Below are 18,074 nucleotides of genomic sequence, written 5' to 3' on the forward strand. Positions count from 1 at the left end.
AGATCCTGGGGAAGCATTAGCAGCTGATGAACTTCACTGAAGAGCATATGGGTGTTCAGTGTCACTATTCTTCCAGCTTTGGGGCAAATTTGAAAATTTTTAAACTAAGTTGAAGATAAATAGGGTAAAATTTGTAGAGAAAAATATTAAGAGACCAGAAATCACCTAGAGAGATTATAAATAGAGGAGAGAAGTGACTGGGCAGAACTCTCAGGAGGTCAAACAGACAAAAAAGAGGAGAAAAAGGAGTATGCAAGCGTGCATGTGTTTGTGTGCATGTGTATGTGTGTATATGCGCGTGTGCATGCATGCGTGTGCGTGCATGCGTGTGCGTGTGCGTGCATGTGTGTGTGTGCATGTGCATGCATGCGTGTGTGTGCATGTGCGTGCATGCGTGTGTATGCATGTGTGTGCGTACATGCGTATGTGTGTATATGCGCGTATGCATGCATGCGTGTGCGTGCATGCATGTGTGTGTGCATGTGTGTGCATGTGTGTGTGCATGTGCGTGCATGCGTGTGTGTGCATGTGCGTGCATGCGTGTGTGTGTGCATGTGTGTGCGTACATGTGTATGTGTGTGTATGTGCATGTGTGTGTTTGGCCCTGGAATCTTAAGGCCTGTAACCTGTTACAGAGAGGACCAAGCATTCATCAGCCTCAAATGCTAAGAAGTTCAGTAAGATGCCAACAAAACCAAACAAACCTTGGCTTTGGCAAGATGCTAAGTCATTAGTGACCTTGATTAAACAGTGAAACAAAAGCCCAATTGGAGTCGTTTAAGGCAAAGTTGAAGATGAAGACTTTGAGTTTGAATAGATCATCTGAATGACAAAGTTTGTTAGGAAAGAGAACAGAGTCAGGTGTAAGAGGACACGGGCTCAAAGCAAGCTTTTGTTTGGTTTATGGTTTTGTCATGAGGGATATTAAGAGATATGTTAATGCCAGCAGAATGATCCAGAACAGTATGAAAGGGGAGATTATGGGCACAAGCCGAGTAGGGGAGAGGGGATGAGTTACAGAAGATGAATGGAAGGATTGTACTGGTGGAAAGAGAAAATTTCAACAGATCCCATTGGTTTCCTCTGCTTTCTCTGGGCACCAAAACACCATTTGGATGACAGAGAGATGTGGGAGATTTGAAGAGAGAGAAAGATGAAATGCTAGCTCAGAAAATAACAGAGAACTTCTGAGGAAAGTGGACAGACTAGCTGGGCCACGCTGCAAATTCATTTAAGACTTGCACCTGTCTACCGAGAGAGTCCAATGAGAACGGTGAGGTCATGTTCCTTCCAACCGTCACTTTTTGGAGGCAAAGGTACAGACTAAGAAGATAGTTTGAAGTAACAAAATACAAGGGACTTTTATGTCCCCACCCCTAATACTGAACTACATTCTGAGACTGATAATTTTTTGTTGGCTACTCATATTTGGAAACTCTTATGTACTGAAGCCACTTTCCTGTATTCCTTATATCTGAACCCCTATCCAACAGTCCTAGTGAATAAAATAATCTTTTTCCCAACATAAAGGCTAAAACTGGGTGGGGTGGAGGGTGGCTCAATGGCTAAGAGCACAGCTGTTGCAGAGGATCACAATTCAGTTCCCAGCATCCACACTGGGTGACCCACAACAGCTCCAGAAGATCCAATGTCCCCCTCTGACCTCTGTGGGTGAATGTGTACGAGAGTGTGCATGTTCATGCTCTCTCTCTCTCTCTCTCTCTCTTTCTCTCTCTCTCTCTCCCTCTCTCTCTCTCTAACTACAATTGCCAGAATTGCCAGGTATTTTCTTCCCCAGACTCCTTTGCAGCTAAAGACAAGCTCACCACCCATCTTAGGCACTGTTCTATTGCTTTGAAGAGGCATCACAACCAAGGCCACTCTTATGAAAGAAAGCATTTAACTGGGACTTGTTTGCTGTTAGAGAGGTTTAGTCCATTTTCATCATGGTGGGGAACCTGGTGGCAGTCAGGCAGGTGCTGGAGCAGGAGCTGAGAGCTACATCCTGATCTGTAGGTAGAGAAAGAGAGCCTAGGCCTGGCTGGGGCTTTTGAAACCTCAAAGCACAACCCCAGCGACACAAATCACCTGACAAGACCAAACCTCCTAATCCTTATCATCCTTTCAAATGGTGCCGCTCCCTAGTGACTAAACATTCAGATAGATGAGCCTGTGCGGGCCATCAATTCAAACCACCACACCACCTGTGCACATCCAATTAGTCGCACTGTCCCTAATTTTGAACCTAGAGCTAGGAAGTAAGCAGAGGTAATGGAGCATCAAGCGCTGGCAGAGGTGTCAGCAGGGCCGGCGGAGGCCTCCAGTGTCCAGTGCCAACAGCAAGCTCTAGCAGCTCCGAGTCACTACTCCCACAAAGCAGCGGCTGAGAGGTGGTCACCAGGGCAGCTGTAGGCTACAGGGTTAGCTATGGTTCTTACTTCCAAACCTCAGGGCTGGCTCTCCAGGTCTCCAGCAATTTTTTGCTTGTCTTTGCTTGGGAAATACTTCGTTACAAAGTGGTACCATAATTATCACTAAACCACTGAGTTCTTTTTGGATCATGTGGGCAAATTCAGCTGCCTCCAATGAGCACATTTTATAGTCTAACCAGACAAATACAATTTGTTATAATAAATATGCTTTACAAATTTTCTGATTATCCCAAACTTGTGGTTAAAGGTTACATTCCTCTGAGTTTATACAACAAAAAGCCTCTTGTGTTCTCATAGATGAATATCTCAGGGAACTTCTTGGCTTCCTTCTCCCTGGATGGTGAACATGGTGAGAGGAACTGTTACCTCTCAGAACAACAGCGATGCTGGCAAGGGTGGTGGAGCTGTAAATTAGATCTTTCCCACACTGTAATAACCTGTCCTTCCTTCTTCAAACAGAGGACTAAACAGAACAATAGCATTTACAAACTGTTTTGGCAAAATTCATTGTGTTGCCAGGTGGTGGTGACACACACCTTTAATTCCAGCACTCGGGAGGCAGAGACAGGCCTCTGTGAGGTGGAGGCCAGCCTGTCCTATAGAGCAAGTTCCAGGATGGGCTCCAAAGCTACAGAAAAACCCTGTCTCAAAAAACAGAAAGGAAGAAAGAAAGAAACAAAGAAACAAAGGAAGAAAGAAAGAAGCAAAGAAACAAAGAAACAATGAAAGAAACAAAGCAATGTGTCTTCTTTCCAGTTTCTCACCAAATAGCTGTTATTTAACCAAAGTCTCTGTGTGTGCATGTGTGTGTGTGCATGCGTGTGTGTGTGTGTGTGTGTGTGTATGTGTGTGTGTGTGTGTTTATGTGTATGCATTCTCGTGTGAAGGTCAGAGATCAACCTTGGGTGATATTTATCAGGACCTGTCTGCCTTGGTTTTTTGTTTTATTTTATATTTATTTGTTTGTTTATTATTTTTTGGTTTTTCGAGACAGGGTTTCTTTGTAGCTTTGGAGCCTGTCCTGGAACTCATGCTGTAAACCAGGCTGGCCTCATACTCACAGAGATCACCTGTCCCTATCTCTCGAGTGCTGTGATTAAAGGCGTGCGCCACCACCCGGCTTTATTTTTAAATTTTTTATTTGTTTGTTTCTCCTCTCATCTTGTTTTTGTTTGATTTCTTTCCCTTTATAGATCTAGCTGGATCTAGCTGTCCTGGAACTCACTTTGTAAACCAAGCTGGTCTAGAGTTCACAGAGCTCCATCTGTTTCCTGAGAACTGGCATAGGCAGCTGCCATCATGCCTGGTTCTCGTCCTGGTTTTTTAGCTATGGTCTCTCACTGGGGCCTGGGGCTTGCTGGTTGGGCTAAGCTAGCTGGTAGCTAGTTGATCAGCAAGCCCCAGGGATCCTCAGCCCTGGGGTTACAAACATCCACTATCACACCAAGCTTTGCTTTCTTTCTTTATTTTCTTTTCTTTCTTTCTTTTTTTTTTTTTTCTTTTTTTCCCGAGACAGGGTTCCTCTGTCCTGCCTGTCCTGGAACTTGGAACTTGCTCTGTAGACCTAGCTGGCCTCAAACTCACAGAGATCTGACTGTTTCTGCCTCCCAAGTACTGGGAACAATGGTGTGCACCACCAGCACCAGCACAGGCTTTTTAAAAACATGTGTTTAGGGAGTGGTCACACCACTGCCTCTCCTGCTGGTCTCACTGCACTGCCTCTCCTCCCGGTCTCACCACTGCCTCTCCTCCCGGTCTCACTGCACTGCCTCTCCTCCCGGTCTCACTGCACTGACTGGGACCTTCTGATCTCGGCAGCAAGATAGATGGCTGTGGTCGCCCTTTTATTGCTGGACTGTTCCCTCAGTGACGACTACAATTCTTTCCTTCACCACAGGCAATAACACTGGCGGGTTGGAGAGGGTGAGGGTGGAACCCGACCCTTCCGTCTAATCCCTCAGTCCATCCCACTGTTCATCCCGTTGCCCACAGTATTCGCATCTTTGCTTCTCAAATCTCCTTCATTAGTTTTGCATTTTTGTTTGTTTGTTTGTTTGTTTGTTTGAGACAGGGTTTCTCTGTGTGATCACCCTAGCTGTCCTGGAATTCACCCAGACCCGCCTGCCTCTGCTTGCCCAGTGCTGGGGTTAAAGGTGTGCGCCACCATGCCTGGCTTACATTTTCTTTTTGTTCTGAAAGGCCTCACTACCCTGCTCACACTGCCTTCTGTCTTAGCCTTCTGAGTAGCTGAAATTTGGAGTCTGCGTTGGTTGTTAATCTCTATTTCGCGAATGGGAAATGTAAGTCTCCGAGGATGGAATCTGAAGTCACTAGTGACGCCAAGACCCTCTTCCAACTCTTCTGAGAGCAAATCCCAGCCCCCTTCAACCTATTTCACCGACAGGGTAATGAAGGCAGTAATAGAAATGCAAATCACTTAGCCGAAGAAAATAGGCCTTCAGTTAAATTCAATGTTAAATTAACAAGCTTTTTAGTGTTTTTTTCCTTTTTTAACGCTGGAACTTTAGAAGTAATGTTTGTAAAAATGTTTTGTTTTGAGATTTTATTTATTTTATGTGCATGGGTGTTTAGCTAGCAGGTCTGTTAACCACCTGTATGTAGTTCCCTTAGAGGCCATAAGAGGGCGACAGATCCCCATTGGCGGGAGTTACACAGAGGAGGTTGTGAGCTGCCCAGACGTGGTGCTGGGAACTGAACTCAGGTCCCCTGGACGGGCAGGAATAGCTTTTAACTGCCGAGCTATTTCTCTAATCTTTACCTACATTGTTATAATTGAGAAATATAATATTTTTAAGTAGTTTCTAACATATGATTTTTTTTTTGTTTTGTTTTTCAAGACAGGGTTTCTCTGTGGTTGTGGAGCCTGTCCTGGAACTAGCTCTTGTAGACCAGGCTGGTCTCGAACTCACAGAGATCCGCCTGCCTCTGCCTCCCAAGTGCTGGGACTAAAGGCGTGCGCCACCACCGCCCGGCCATATGCTTTATTTTTGCAATAGTTTTAGATTCACAGAAAAAAAAATGAAGATAGTGTATAGTCTCATATACCTCAAACACAGTTTTTCTATCAGTAGCATCCATTTCTTATACAAATGTATGTGGGTTTTGTTTTATTTTATTTTTTTTAAGACAGGGTTTCTCTGTGTAGCCCTGGCTGTCCTGGAACTCACTGTGTAGACCAGGCTGGCCTCTAAGTCAGAGAATTCTGGGATTAAAGGAGTATGCGACCACCAGCTCAGTCTAAGGTCCATTTTTAATCTACATTTCCTTAGTTTTTATTTTTGCTATTATAGTTTTTTTCTATGCTGCCCAGACTGGTGTTTAATGCCATTTACTCAAGTGGTCTTCCTGCTTCAGCCACTTAACTTCCCTAGGACCACAAAGTGCACCAGGGCACACACACCGCCCCTGCCCTGGCCCCATCAGTGCCGAGGTGAGGGCTGTACGCTCACCTACCTCCCCATTCCCTAATGATTGCATCCCGATGTGTGGACTGAAAGAAATGAAGCCGGTCAGAGTGACCTAATCGCTTTCCGCCTGAACCATGCTGTTTAGGCTAGGCTATTGCGAAAAACACTTCATACATGACAAGGGCCATCGCAGGAGCCCATAACAACTGGGAGAGCATTGCCTCAGGGGTAGCCAAGAACTGGCCAATTAAAAATGTGTCCACAGTATTCTGCATCTACACACCCAAGGAAGATAGGAACGGGCCAACTGAGAGCATATCCATACTTCATTTACATAATGATGTCATGCTTTTTGAATTTGCTGTCCTCACTTAGGTCTGGGTATGAAAATCAGGTGAAGGGGCTGGAGAGATGGCTCAGAGGTTAAGAGCATTGCCTGCTCTTCCAATGGTCCTGAGTTCAATTCCCAGCAACCACATGGTGGCTCACAACCATTTGTAATGGGGTCTGGTGCCCTCTTCTGGCCTGCAGGCATACACACAGACAGAATATTGTATACATAATAAATAAATAAATATTTTTAAAAAAAAAGAAAACCAGGTGAAAACTGGTGGTCCTCAAGACTGTCTATAAAGAGTCCTGTAATCTCTGGAAGGGAGCTCCTCCCGCCCTCACTGCATTGAGTGTGCTGGACGAGTTCCTTGCCTAGGCTCGTACTTTTGAAAAAACCTTGCTTTTGCATTCAAGTCCTGGATCCCTGGTGGTCTCTTTGGGGGGCAAGAAGTCTGGGCATAACACGGACCAGATCACTTCAGTTTGACACTGGCATCCTAGTGTGTGGACCAGATCACTTCAGAAAGACAGGAGCTTTCTTTTCCTTTTTTTTCTTTCTTTTTCTTGGTTTTTCAAGGCAGCCTCAGCTGTCCTGGAACTAGCTCTATAGACCAGGCTGGTCTCGAACTCACAGAGACCCATCTGCCTCTGCCTCCTGAGTGCTGGGATAAAAGGTGTGAGCCACCATCGCCCAGCGATTTCTTTTTGAGGTGGAATTTTTATGTTGTCCATCTCCTGGCCTCAAGTTATCCTCCTGCCTCAGCTTCTCAAGTATTTTAGGTTATGAGCATATGACATTTCACCCAGTTCACCACCACAATCCTTGATGGGCCATATTGTGATGTATTATAATTTAACGATACCCAAACAGATTTTCTGATTATAGTATCCAATCATCACTACTGCTACCCCCAAAATATTGAACGCATGGCTCACAATAATACACAGATTGAAGACAAAGAATAAAGCCAGCCTGAGCGCCAAACAAGGAAAGGTCGATCTAATGCTTTTGTTAATTACTGGTGGAAGTCATTTGCCAGCCTGTCATGAGGCCAAGATGGATGGAAGGGAAGTGTGAAATGGATGTTTCTACCCACTGTCACTGATGACACCTCAGCATTTTACTCCTCTGTCCCTGATGCTCCTCACCCTCCATGGACAGTATGTTTGAGAAAAATTGTGATTGTAACACGATTCATACAAGCAGTTATGAACAAATATTGGCATAAGGGGTGGTCCTGGGTGCCCAAGAAAGTGTTGCTGGTGCCCAGTTGTGTAGCTGCTAGCCTGGCCGTGTCCCTGGCCTCCTCAGCACCGAAAAGGAAGGCAGGTTGATAGTAGAATCACCTAAGTCTAATCATTCCCATATTCAAGTGGCTGCAAATCTCTTACCGAATCCAGAGCCATTCTTAATTTCCCCGTACAATGCCTAACCCAGAGTAAGCGCTAAGTAAATACTCAAGACGTTTGTCGAGAGAATTAATGAATGAAGGTCTTTGTGATCAGGAAGTGCCAGCCTGCCCAGCCCTATGTCCGTCTCACCCTGAGTGACCAACACCCATTCCTGGAGGGCACCTCCAGCCCTCTGCCTGCCCTCACACCCTTCTCTGCTGGTTCCCACTAACCTTTCAGGACCTCCGTCCAAGAGGGCTCTCTTCCTGAGAGCTTTCCTTCACCCACCTTCTCCCAGCTCTGGGGCAAGATCCCCTTACACCCTTTATGTTTGTGAGCTTTTTAGTCTCCTGAAGGCGGGTGTGCAAGTCGGCAACCCGGGCTTCCATGGCTGTTTGCTTGTGTGTATGAATAAAAGGAGGAAGAAATAAATCACTTGGCCTCACGATGTATTTGGATATCAGTTTATTATTGTGATGTCAATCAAAGGCTCACTGCAGGTTCCTTATTGAACAGAATGTAGGAGAATCCATGGCTAAGGGTTTTTTATTATTATTATTATTTTGGTTTATTTTTCAAGACAGGGTTTCTCTGTGTAGCCCTGACTGTCCTGGAACTCACTCTGTAGACCAGGCTGGCCTTGAGCTCCCAGAAATCCGCCTGCCTCTGCCTCCTGAGTGCTGGAATTAAAGGCCACCACTGCCCAGCTCATTTAGGGATGATAAGACACTAAATTTTGCCTCTGGTTTAGGTTTCACCCCTCAGTGTATTCTTTTTCCTCTCTCCCCCTCTCCTTTTAGATCATGAACATGTACCTTACGGGCCACTCCAGTCAGCGAGATCCAGATTTGCAAGACCAGCAAGAGGACAAGCCCTGGTCTCTTGCCCTAACGTACAGGAAAGCAGCCAGTCAGCCAGAGTTATATTTAGATTTCTGCCATCCGATGGGGTTATAGATTAATCAGGGCATGGTGGCAGCTGCAACCCTTAGGGTGGAAACTGAGGTGGGACAAGATGTAAGGAATCGGGCAGGACACTGACCCAAGGCTCATTAATCAAGTTGTGAGCTAGGGTGACAGCGTGTGGCTTACAGTACACCTGGAGTTAAGAGCAGACAAAAGACTTGACTCTAGACACTGGACTCCGTCTCCTAGATTGCATGAGGGATCAGAGGTACCCCTTACATCAGCAGAAAGAGCTCTAAGTCCCTTGGGGCCCTTGCTGTCTGGAAGGCTACGTAGATGCAGCCTCCCAGGCCCCTCCCTGCTAGGTGAGCCGGAGCTAAGCAGCTTCTGGTGCAGTCAGCAGAAAGGGCTTCAATCACAGGACGCCACTCACAAAGAGAAACCAGAGAGAGGCAGAAATGCACAATTTTTTTCAAGCCCCAAAGGGCTTTCCTTGCCCCAGATTTATCAAATGACGAAGCTGAGGGCCTGTGCAAGGAGCCCGGATCACAATGGTTCCCATCGCTTCCTCCTAGCTCTAGCATCCATCCTCACTCTCCGATGGGACCATGGCAAGGATTTCCTGTCACCACTCCTTGCTCTGCTCTGGATCCTTCTAACAACCAATCCCACCTGAAATTCCTGGGCACTTGCCTTTCATCTTGAGGTCATCTATACTGCTCCTTCTGGCCTTGAAATCCTCTATGTCCTGACCACACACATATACACCAGCCTCACTATTTTCTTTTGGTGTGAAATAAACTGCAGGTATCTATAATTTGAAAACTCATATGATAAGGTATATGTGTATACTCACAAGGCCATCATAGCGGTCATGAGCCTTCATCCCACAGCCTCCTCCTGCCCTTTGGGAATAGGATCTTCCCCATTCCTGTAAGCCACAGCCCCAGTACAACAACTACTAGCCTGCGGCCTGTTGCTACAGATTAGTTTACAGCTACTGTTGCTTTATTATCTGCATGCCTATTGGGTTGATGTAGCAGGCTTTCTCAGACCGTCAGTCCCCAAATCATGACAAGAAGACTTATTATTAGCTATGAGTGCTCAGTTGTAGTTTAGGCTTGTCTCACTAGCTCTTATAATTTACTTTAACCTGTTTCTCTTTGTTTATGTTTTGCCCTGGGGCTTTTTACCTTTCTTTCATTCTGTATGTCCTACTTTCCTGCTTCCTCCCTGTCTGTCTGTCTGTCTGTCTGTCATCTCCCCTCTTTATCTCTTAAACTCTACTCTCTGGAGCCTAGATTCCTTCTCCTACTTATTCTCTCTGCCCGCCAGCCCCATCCATCCCTCTACTCTCTAGCTATTGGTCATCCAGTTTTTTATTAGGCCAATCAGGTGCCTTAGGCAGGCAAGGTAAAACAAAGGTTACACAGTTAAACAAACGCAGCATCAACAAATAGAACACACCTTTGCCCAGTGAAACAATTATTCCACAACAGGCTGGCTCCTTTTGCTCAGTGTAAGTGTTCTGAGAGTCATCCATGATGCTAAGTGTATCAATAGTTTCTTTCTTTTTGTGGCTGAGTAGCATTCCTTTGTACGAATACATTACCATGAATCTATCTGCACATTGACAAACATTTCAAATGTTTCCAGGTTTTTCCTCTTTCAAATAATGCCGCTGTGAATATTTGCCTTCGTATTTTTCCACTCCTTGGGCAACAGAACAATAGCTAGTCATGCAGCAAGTGTATGTTTGACTTTTTATGAAACTTCCTGGGTGGTTTCACCTTCTACCTACTGCACATGACAGCCCCAGTGTCCCTAGGTCCTTGACAATTTTAACGATCAGTTGTCTTTTATTTTCTTTTAGCTATTGTAGATGCAGTGATAGTTAATTTGATTGGCCATTTTGATTGGATTAAAAACACCAAGGGGGCTGTGGAGGTGGCCAGCAGTTAGGATTTAATGCTCTTGCAGAGAACCTGAGTTCAACTCCCAGCACCTGTCTTGGGTCTTGGGTGGTTCACACTGTCTGCAAGTACAGTTCTAGGGGATCTGGTGCCCTCTTCAGGCCTCTAAGGGCACGCGCATTGGTTTTTTTGAGACAGGGTTTCTCTGTGGAGCATTGGCCATCCTGTAACTCACTATATAGACCAGGCTAGCCTCGAACTCACAGAGATCTTCCTGCCTCTGCTTCCTACGTGCTGGGATTAAAGGCATGCACCACCACTGCCTGACTATAATTTTTTTTAATTAGAGAAACATCCAGAGGGTTTATGAAGTATGTGGTCACACCCAGGTGTAATCACTTTTCCAGGGAGGGTTCTGATCTGGTAAATAGTTTAGCCCACTGTTGATACACTCAAAATCTGAATAGCTGTTTGGGAGGTTGTGGAACTCTCTGGCTGGTTGGAGGGGAGAGATCCTGAGGTATAAACCTGAAACTACATTTTGACCCAACACCTTCTATGAGCTGCTTCTTTGCCCACTTCCTGTCCACCACGAGGTGAAGACCTTTGGCCTCACCTCCCACCATTTTGCCTCATAGTGAGTCCTGAAACCCAGAGCCAAGTTACTATGGACCAAACCCTCTGAAACTCTGAGCCCAAATAAACCTTTTTATTTCTTTGGGTTGTGTCAAGCATTTTGTTACAGCATCACCAGAGCAAAGCACAGAGTAGGGATCTGGGTGAAGTTTTAATTCTTGTTTCCTTAGAAACTAACAAACTCGAACATTTTTCTCTTATGATTGCTTGTCATTTGTATGGTTTCTTTGGTGAAGTATATGCTCAACTATCACACATACTCCCCTTTGAACTATTGAGACTGGGGCTCGTGTATCCCAAGCTGGGCTGGAACCCCTGATCCTCCTGCCTCTGCCTCCTGACTGCTGAGATCACAGGTGTGCAGCCACCATTCCTAGTGAGAGTTGTATCATTTCAAGTTACACACTTACTACTTAATTCTATGATTCACTTTGAGTCTGTGATGTTGTTTTGTACTATCGTATCCCCGGTGGTTTGGGCTTTAAAGAAAGACATTTTCCCTACCACATTATCTTTACATCTTTATCGAATTAGTTGACAGTGTGTGTGTAGGTCTAGCTCTGCTCTCTCTGGTGTTTTGTTCGACTGAGCCATTTAAAGAGACAGGAGAGATATTCTTTTTTTTTTTTTTTTTGGTACCCCGTCGGGGAATCGAAAGGAGAGATATTCTTATTGCAGGAAATCACCTTTAATGCTTTGCTGGAGGTCGACCGCGTGTGTGCAGTAGCTGTTGGACTCTGCTCTTTCCCGCTGATATTTTTGTCTCTGTTCACAACAGTTAACACACATTTTTATGGCCGTGGCTTTATCAGTGTCTTGAGTCAAGTTGCATTAAGACCTCTGACATTGCCTTCTTCACTGCTGTTTTGACCATCCTGATGCCTTTGTATTTCCACATGAGTTTCAGGACCACCGCCACGCTGTCATTCTCTCCCTTATGACTTCAGTTGGAACCATGCTGATTTTGTGGATCAAGTCTGGGCAGGGCTGCCATGTTACTGCTATCAATTTTTTGAGAAGTGTTAGTGAAAACAGTCTTTCTCCCTCTAGGATATGACACCACAAACAACACAGAATTCTTCTAACACCAGGTGTGGACTCTAACCACCGGCAAGTGCTTAGCTGTCACCTAATGTACCCCAGCTCAGACACCATGCACCTTAGACAGTGTCAGGTCCCACAGGTTGGGTACTCAGTCCCCGGACTGCCCTCTTCGCTATGTAGATGCCACTCTGACCAGACACAAACCCCTTCCTTGAGTTCAATCAATTTGCTTGAAGCATGGGCAATCAAGCTGAAATGTGATTGGATGAGAATAATAATGATGTCATGCTAAGAGATTAGGCAGGGACACAGTAAGGCTGGTCTGCAGAAGTCTTGACCTCCCTGGGAAATATTCCTCCTTCCAGGGTGTGAGCAAGATTCCTCTGGAACAAGGCAGGCTTTAGGACCTTCTGTCAAGCAGGGGCAGGTCATAGAATTTCTTCATGGCTCACTCCACCTCAGAAAGGTGAAAGATAGTCAGAGTTCCTGTGGCCTGCCTTGGGAAAGAAAGTCCCAAGTTTCATAGAGTCTTGGGGAGGGGTTAAAAATAGACACCATGACGTCACACAACCTGTGAACGCACATAATGCTCCACTTGTGGAGGGTTTGTTCCTAGCAAGATTTTGTAGTTTTCAGTGTGAAAGTCTAACATATTAAAGGTATTGTGTGTGTGTGTGCATGTGTGTGTGTGTGCGTGTGTGTGTGTGCATGTGTGTGTGTGTGTGTGTGTGTGTGTGTGTGCGTGCGTGTGTCACATGTAGGAGATCGCCCACTGGGGCCAAATGATGTTAGATCCCCTGGAGCTGCAGTTACAGGCTTTTGAACTGTTTGACGTGGTTGCTAGAAACCAAATTTGGGTCCTCTGAAGAGCATTAATTGACCTTGACTTCTGAGCCATCTCTCCAGCCCTTGTAATAATATGTTTTTTTTGTGTGTGTTTTTTTTGGGGGGGGGGTTGAGATAGGGTTTCTCAGTAGCTATGGAGCCTGTCCTGGAACTAGCTCTGTAGACCAGGCTGGCCTCAAACTCACAGAGATCTGCCTGCCTCTGCCTCCCGAGTGCTGGGATTAAAGGCATGTGCCAACCATTGCCTGGCCCTTGAAATAGTATTTTTAAATTTCATTGTCTGATGAATCATTGCTTACATGCAGAAAAAGAACTTCATTTTATTACCCACAGCATCATTAAACTCACCCATAGGTTCTTATATCTTTTCTATGTGTTCAGAAATTTGCACCTAGCAATTGTATCCAATGGGAATAATACGGTAGGGTTTTTTTTCTTTTAATTTTTTTTCAAGTGTAGATTTCCTTTACTCTCTTCTCATTTATTGTTTGTTTAGATTTTAAACAGAAAAATATTTTAGCCTTGCTTCGATCCTGTTTCAGAGGGCTAAAACATTCACTCACTACTTCGACATTAAGTCTGATATTAGCTGTAAACTCTCTATAGTTCCTCTTGTTCAAGCTGAGAAAGATTTCCATCATAATTTTGAAAGTCCTTCATATTTATCTGTATCTTTATCTCTTGGTTAAGATTCAACTTTCATCTGATAATCTTAGACTGACGCACTTCCTGTGGCATTTATTTTAGTTCAGGTCAACTAATAATGCGATTTATTTATTTTTTGTTTTTTTGAGAATAGGATTTCTCTGTGTAGACCTGGCTATCCTGGAATTCACTCTGTAGACCAGTCTGACCTCAAACTCACAGAGATCCACCTGCCTCTGCTTCCCAAGGGCTGGGATTAAAGGTGTGCACCACCACTGCCCAGCTTTACTTTTGTTTTTTGAAGCAAGGTCTTGGTATGCAGCTAAGGATGGCCTGAAAATCACCACGTAGCTCAGGTGGCTTCACATCCTTCTCTGTTCATCTCCTAAGGGCTAACACTACAAGTGTCCACCACCACACACGACTCTAACAGTCTCTCTTATGAGAAAAACCGTCTTCACTGTCCTATGAGATAGTATCACTGAATATAGAATTCTAGACGGGTAGTGTTCCCTTTTCCGTTTAGCGTTTGTGATTGCAGAAAGGTATTCTATTACTTTCTGGGTCACATCTCTTCTAACAAGAAACTGCTGCCTTTTTTTCTTATGGCACGCACTCGGCTGTCCAGGCCGTTCCCGAACTCCTGGACTCAAGCGATCGCTCTGCTTAGCCTCGAGTAGCAGCAACTCCAGGCGTGCACCACTGTACCTGACTTAGCAGTGAGTTTTCTGTGTTTAGAATCTCAAACTGTTACACAAAGTAAAGTGAGACAAACGGATAAGGGTAGCATGAGTGTGTGAGAGGATTCTGGCAAGGCTCGCCTTCCCGGTCTGGACGCTGAGCTCTCCCGGCAGTCAGCAGTCTGCAGTCGGCAGTCACAGCCTCCCTCCACTCTGCCCCTCACCCCCCAAGGCTGGACGCTCTTGTGCTTCCTGTCTGTTTGCTATGGGAACACGGAGGGAGGGACTCCGATGGGCTCCTTTCCAGGTGGAAGGGGGTTAACCAGCAAGGGAACAAGGGCATCATCTGGTAAAAATAGTTTCAAATTTTTGACAATTTATAATTTCCATGGGAAAGTCCCAGGAAGAGGCTGGATAGAGAGAGGGCCAGGGTTTAGTGGTACCAACTAAACTGTAAGGTTTGTTTGGTTTTGGTTTTTCTTTGTGTAGCCTTGGCTGTCCTAGAACTATCTGTGTAGATCAGGCTGACCTCAAACTCACAGAGATCCTCCTGCCTCTGCCTCCCAAGTGCTGGGATTAAAGGCATAGGCCACTAGAGTCCACCTTGTTCGTTTTTTGAGACAAGGTCTCTCTATGTAGTCCTGGCTGTCCTGGGGCTCTCTTTGTAGACCAGGCTGGCAGGGAACTCACAGAGCTCCTCCTCCTTCTGCCTCCCAAGTTCTGAGTTCTGAGTCTTTTCAGTTCAGCAGGTCCTGCAGTGAGCTCTTTCCACTCAGCCCAGCAATGTCAGCCTGGAGATGACGGACAGTATGCTCCAGGCCTATGTTCCAGGGGAGTCCAAAGTGGCTCCCCCAGTAGGAATTGCCTCACAGAACCCTAGAGTTCTTCCTTCAGAGACTCCTAGAGCTCTTCTGGGGTCTCCAGCTCTAGAATGCAGATGCCCCATCCCAGCTGGGCTCTCCGAGCCTCCCCAGCACAGAAAACATCCAAAGCTGCTCCAGGGAGCGTGGCCTAAGCCAGGCTGCCTGAGTGGCCCGAAGTCCTCCCCTGTGGCTTTGCTTCCATCCCAAACCTGGTTCAACGGCTCTGTGATTCAGCTTTACACCACAGATTTCTCCTTCCTGGTTGTCCCCGAAGCAGCCCCTCAGGTCCCTCATTCCGAGGTCACTGGAGGATTCAGAAGGAACCAGATAAGAGGTGTGTCTGCACGTGTGGACGTATTTGGGTGCACGTGTCACGGCACACATGCGGAAGTGGGAGGACAATTCGAGGGAGTCAGTTCTCTCACCCACAATGTGGGTCCCAAGAATCAAACGCAGGTTGTCAGCAGCCTCTCCAGGGCCCCGCAGGGCAATAGTAGCTCTTTTCTAGCCGTGGAAATTCTTTCTTGTTCTATAACCATTGAGCTGGTTTTCTTTCCCATCATTGTGAGCTTTCTGTTGTGGGATACTCTTTTTGTACAACGTGAAGATGTGTCTTTGCCAAGGCACCTTCAGACTGGTTTAATAAAGAGCTGGGTGGCCAACAGCTAGGCAGGAAGAGGATAATCGGGATTTCTAGGCACCTCCTAAGTGCATACCACCAGAGAAGCCTTTGACACCGGCAATTTCATGATCCGAAGGCACAAAATCATGGGATGAGGAAAGGACTAGAATCCTTCTGGGTGTTATCTAATCGGAAATTACAGTCTCCCACTCTGTAATTTCACATATATGTGTTCAGAGTTCCTTGGGAGATGGCAGAGTCCCCCTTCTTAGAAGTACTACATATGACCACCAGAGGGCGCACGGCACCACTCCATTCTCAGTTTACCAGAGCCCTGGGGAACTTCTTTAGCTGCAGAGACCTGCAGGTGGCATTCCAGAAGAGCAAAAAGTAAGCTAAGTATTTCTATCCCAATTTCCTGCCCTCTTTGTATGGTATAAAGACAAGATGTGAAGTCAGGGGAAGTGGACAGGTGGCAAGGGAATGGGTAGGTCCAGATGTCCCGATGTAAACTGTAAACTGCTTTTAGATACCCACTTGCCTAATATGCTCCATCCTGGTCAGCCGCACGATCTTCTCCCGTGCCACCCGGGGTTTGTTTGTCCCCATGCTTTCCACTTCTGGAGCTACTATGCATGCCTGAAGGCCTAGACTAAACGGTACTACTTGGATCCGTTCGGTTCTGTAACCTGCACTTTTTTTTTTTTTTTTTGGTAGACCAGGCTGGCCTCACAAGAGATCTGCCTGCCATATCTCTGGGCTATGTCCCCAGCTCCCAGGGACTCTCTGTGGTAGGCAATGCGACTGATTCTTTAATCCTTGTCCTGTGCAGCACCAGGCCTGAAAAAGGAAGCACTCGAAGTTCACATATTAAAATCATGGCCTTTTAGCCGGGCAATGGTGGCGCACGCCTTTAATCCCAGCACTCGGGAGGCAGAGGCAGGCGGATCTCTGTGAGTTCGAGGCCAGCCTGGTCTACAGAGCTAGTTCCAGGACAGGCTCCAAAGCTACAGAGAAACCCTGTCTCGAAAAACCAAAAAAAAAAAAAAAAAAAAACATGGCCTTTTGTGTATGCTGGAGTCTAGGGCAGAAGGGCAGGCTCCTCAAGGCCCGTCTGGGTTCACAAGGAGTTCAAAGTTTAGCAATAAATTTAGTGACACCCTGTCTCAGACTAGAAATTGAAAAGAAAGCTGGAGCTGGGTGGTGGAATATTGCCTGGCATGGGCTGTGTCCTGCGTTCACACTCCAGAACTAAAAACATAAAAGCGGGAAGTTTGGGAGACTTTTGGGCAGCTTGAAATTCAGCGAGTCTGCCCTCGGTTTCCTCACACTGAAAGCAAGGAGGGGCTGCAGGGAGGGCTCTGCAGGAGCAGAGGACCCAGACCCTGCTCCAGCACCCATATCTGGTTGCTCACAACTCCACCAGGGACAGCTGCACACATGCAGCAATGCTCACATAGACGGACACATGCTGCGACATGCTTAGAAATGAATCCTGACTTGATTTTAAAACCCATGGTAGGGCTGGAGAGATGGCTCAGCGGTTAAGAGCATTGCATGCTCTTCCAAAGGTCCTGAGTTCAATTCCCAGCAACCACATGGTTGCTCACAACCATCTGTAATGAGATCTGGTGCCCTCGTCTGGCCTGCAGACATATACGTAGAAAGAATATTGTATACATAATAAATAAATATTAAAAAATAAATAAAACCCATGGTAAAGTGATGGATTTGTTAGGCAGCTTGCGTGTGGCTATCTCTTCACAAAGCACAGGCTTATCCAGTCGTACATTACATTGTGTTTCTGGTTTTTTTTTTTTTGTTTTTTTGTTTGTTTGTTGTTGTTGTTTTGAGACAGGGTTTCTCTGTGTAATAGTCCTGGCCATCCTGGAACTCTTTCTCTAGACCAGGCTGGCCTCAAACTCACAGAGATCCCCCTCCCTCCGCCTCCCGAGTGGTGGGATTAAAGGCGTGCGCCACCACCGCCCGGCTACATGTGTATCTCAAATATGCAAATTTTTGTTTTGTTTTGTTTTGTTTTGATTTTTCAAGACAGGGTTTCTCCGTGGCTTTTGGTTCCTGTCCTGGAACTAGCTCTTGTAGACCAGGCTGGCCTCGAACTCACAGAGATCTGCCTGCCTCTGCCTCCCGAGTGCTGGGATTAAAGGCGTGCGCCACCACCGCCCGGCTCGAAATTTTTATTTATCAAAAAGTCAAGATGGAGGTGGGTCAGAAGAAAGATCTCATAGCAGAACCTCTAGAGCAACTTAATGTTTATCTGTTGAAAACTTGTTTTTACAAACAAGAGAACTAAATTGGAAGGGAGAGGTTTGCA

This window comes from Microtus oregoni, unplaced genomic scaffold (assembly GCF_018167655.1).
Source record: "Microtus oregoni isolate MIOR12 unplaced genomic scaffold, Mior012 000015F_ref0000493, whole genome shotgun sequence".
NCBI lineage: Eukaryota > Metazoa > Chordata > Mammalia > Rodentia > Cricetidae > Microtus > Microtus oregoni.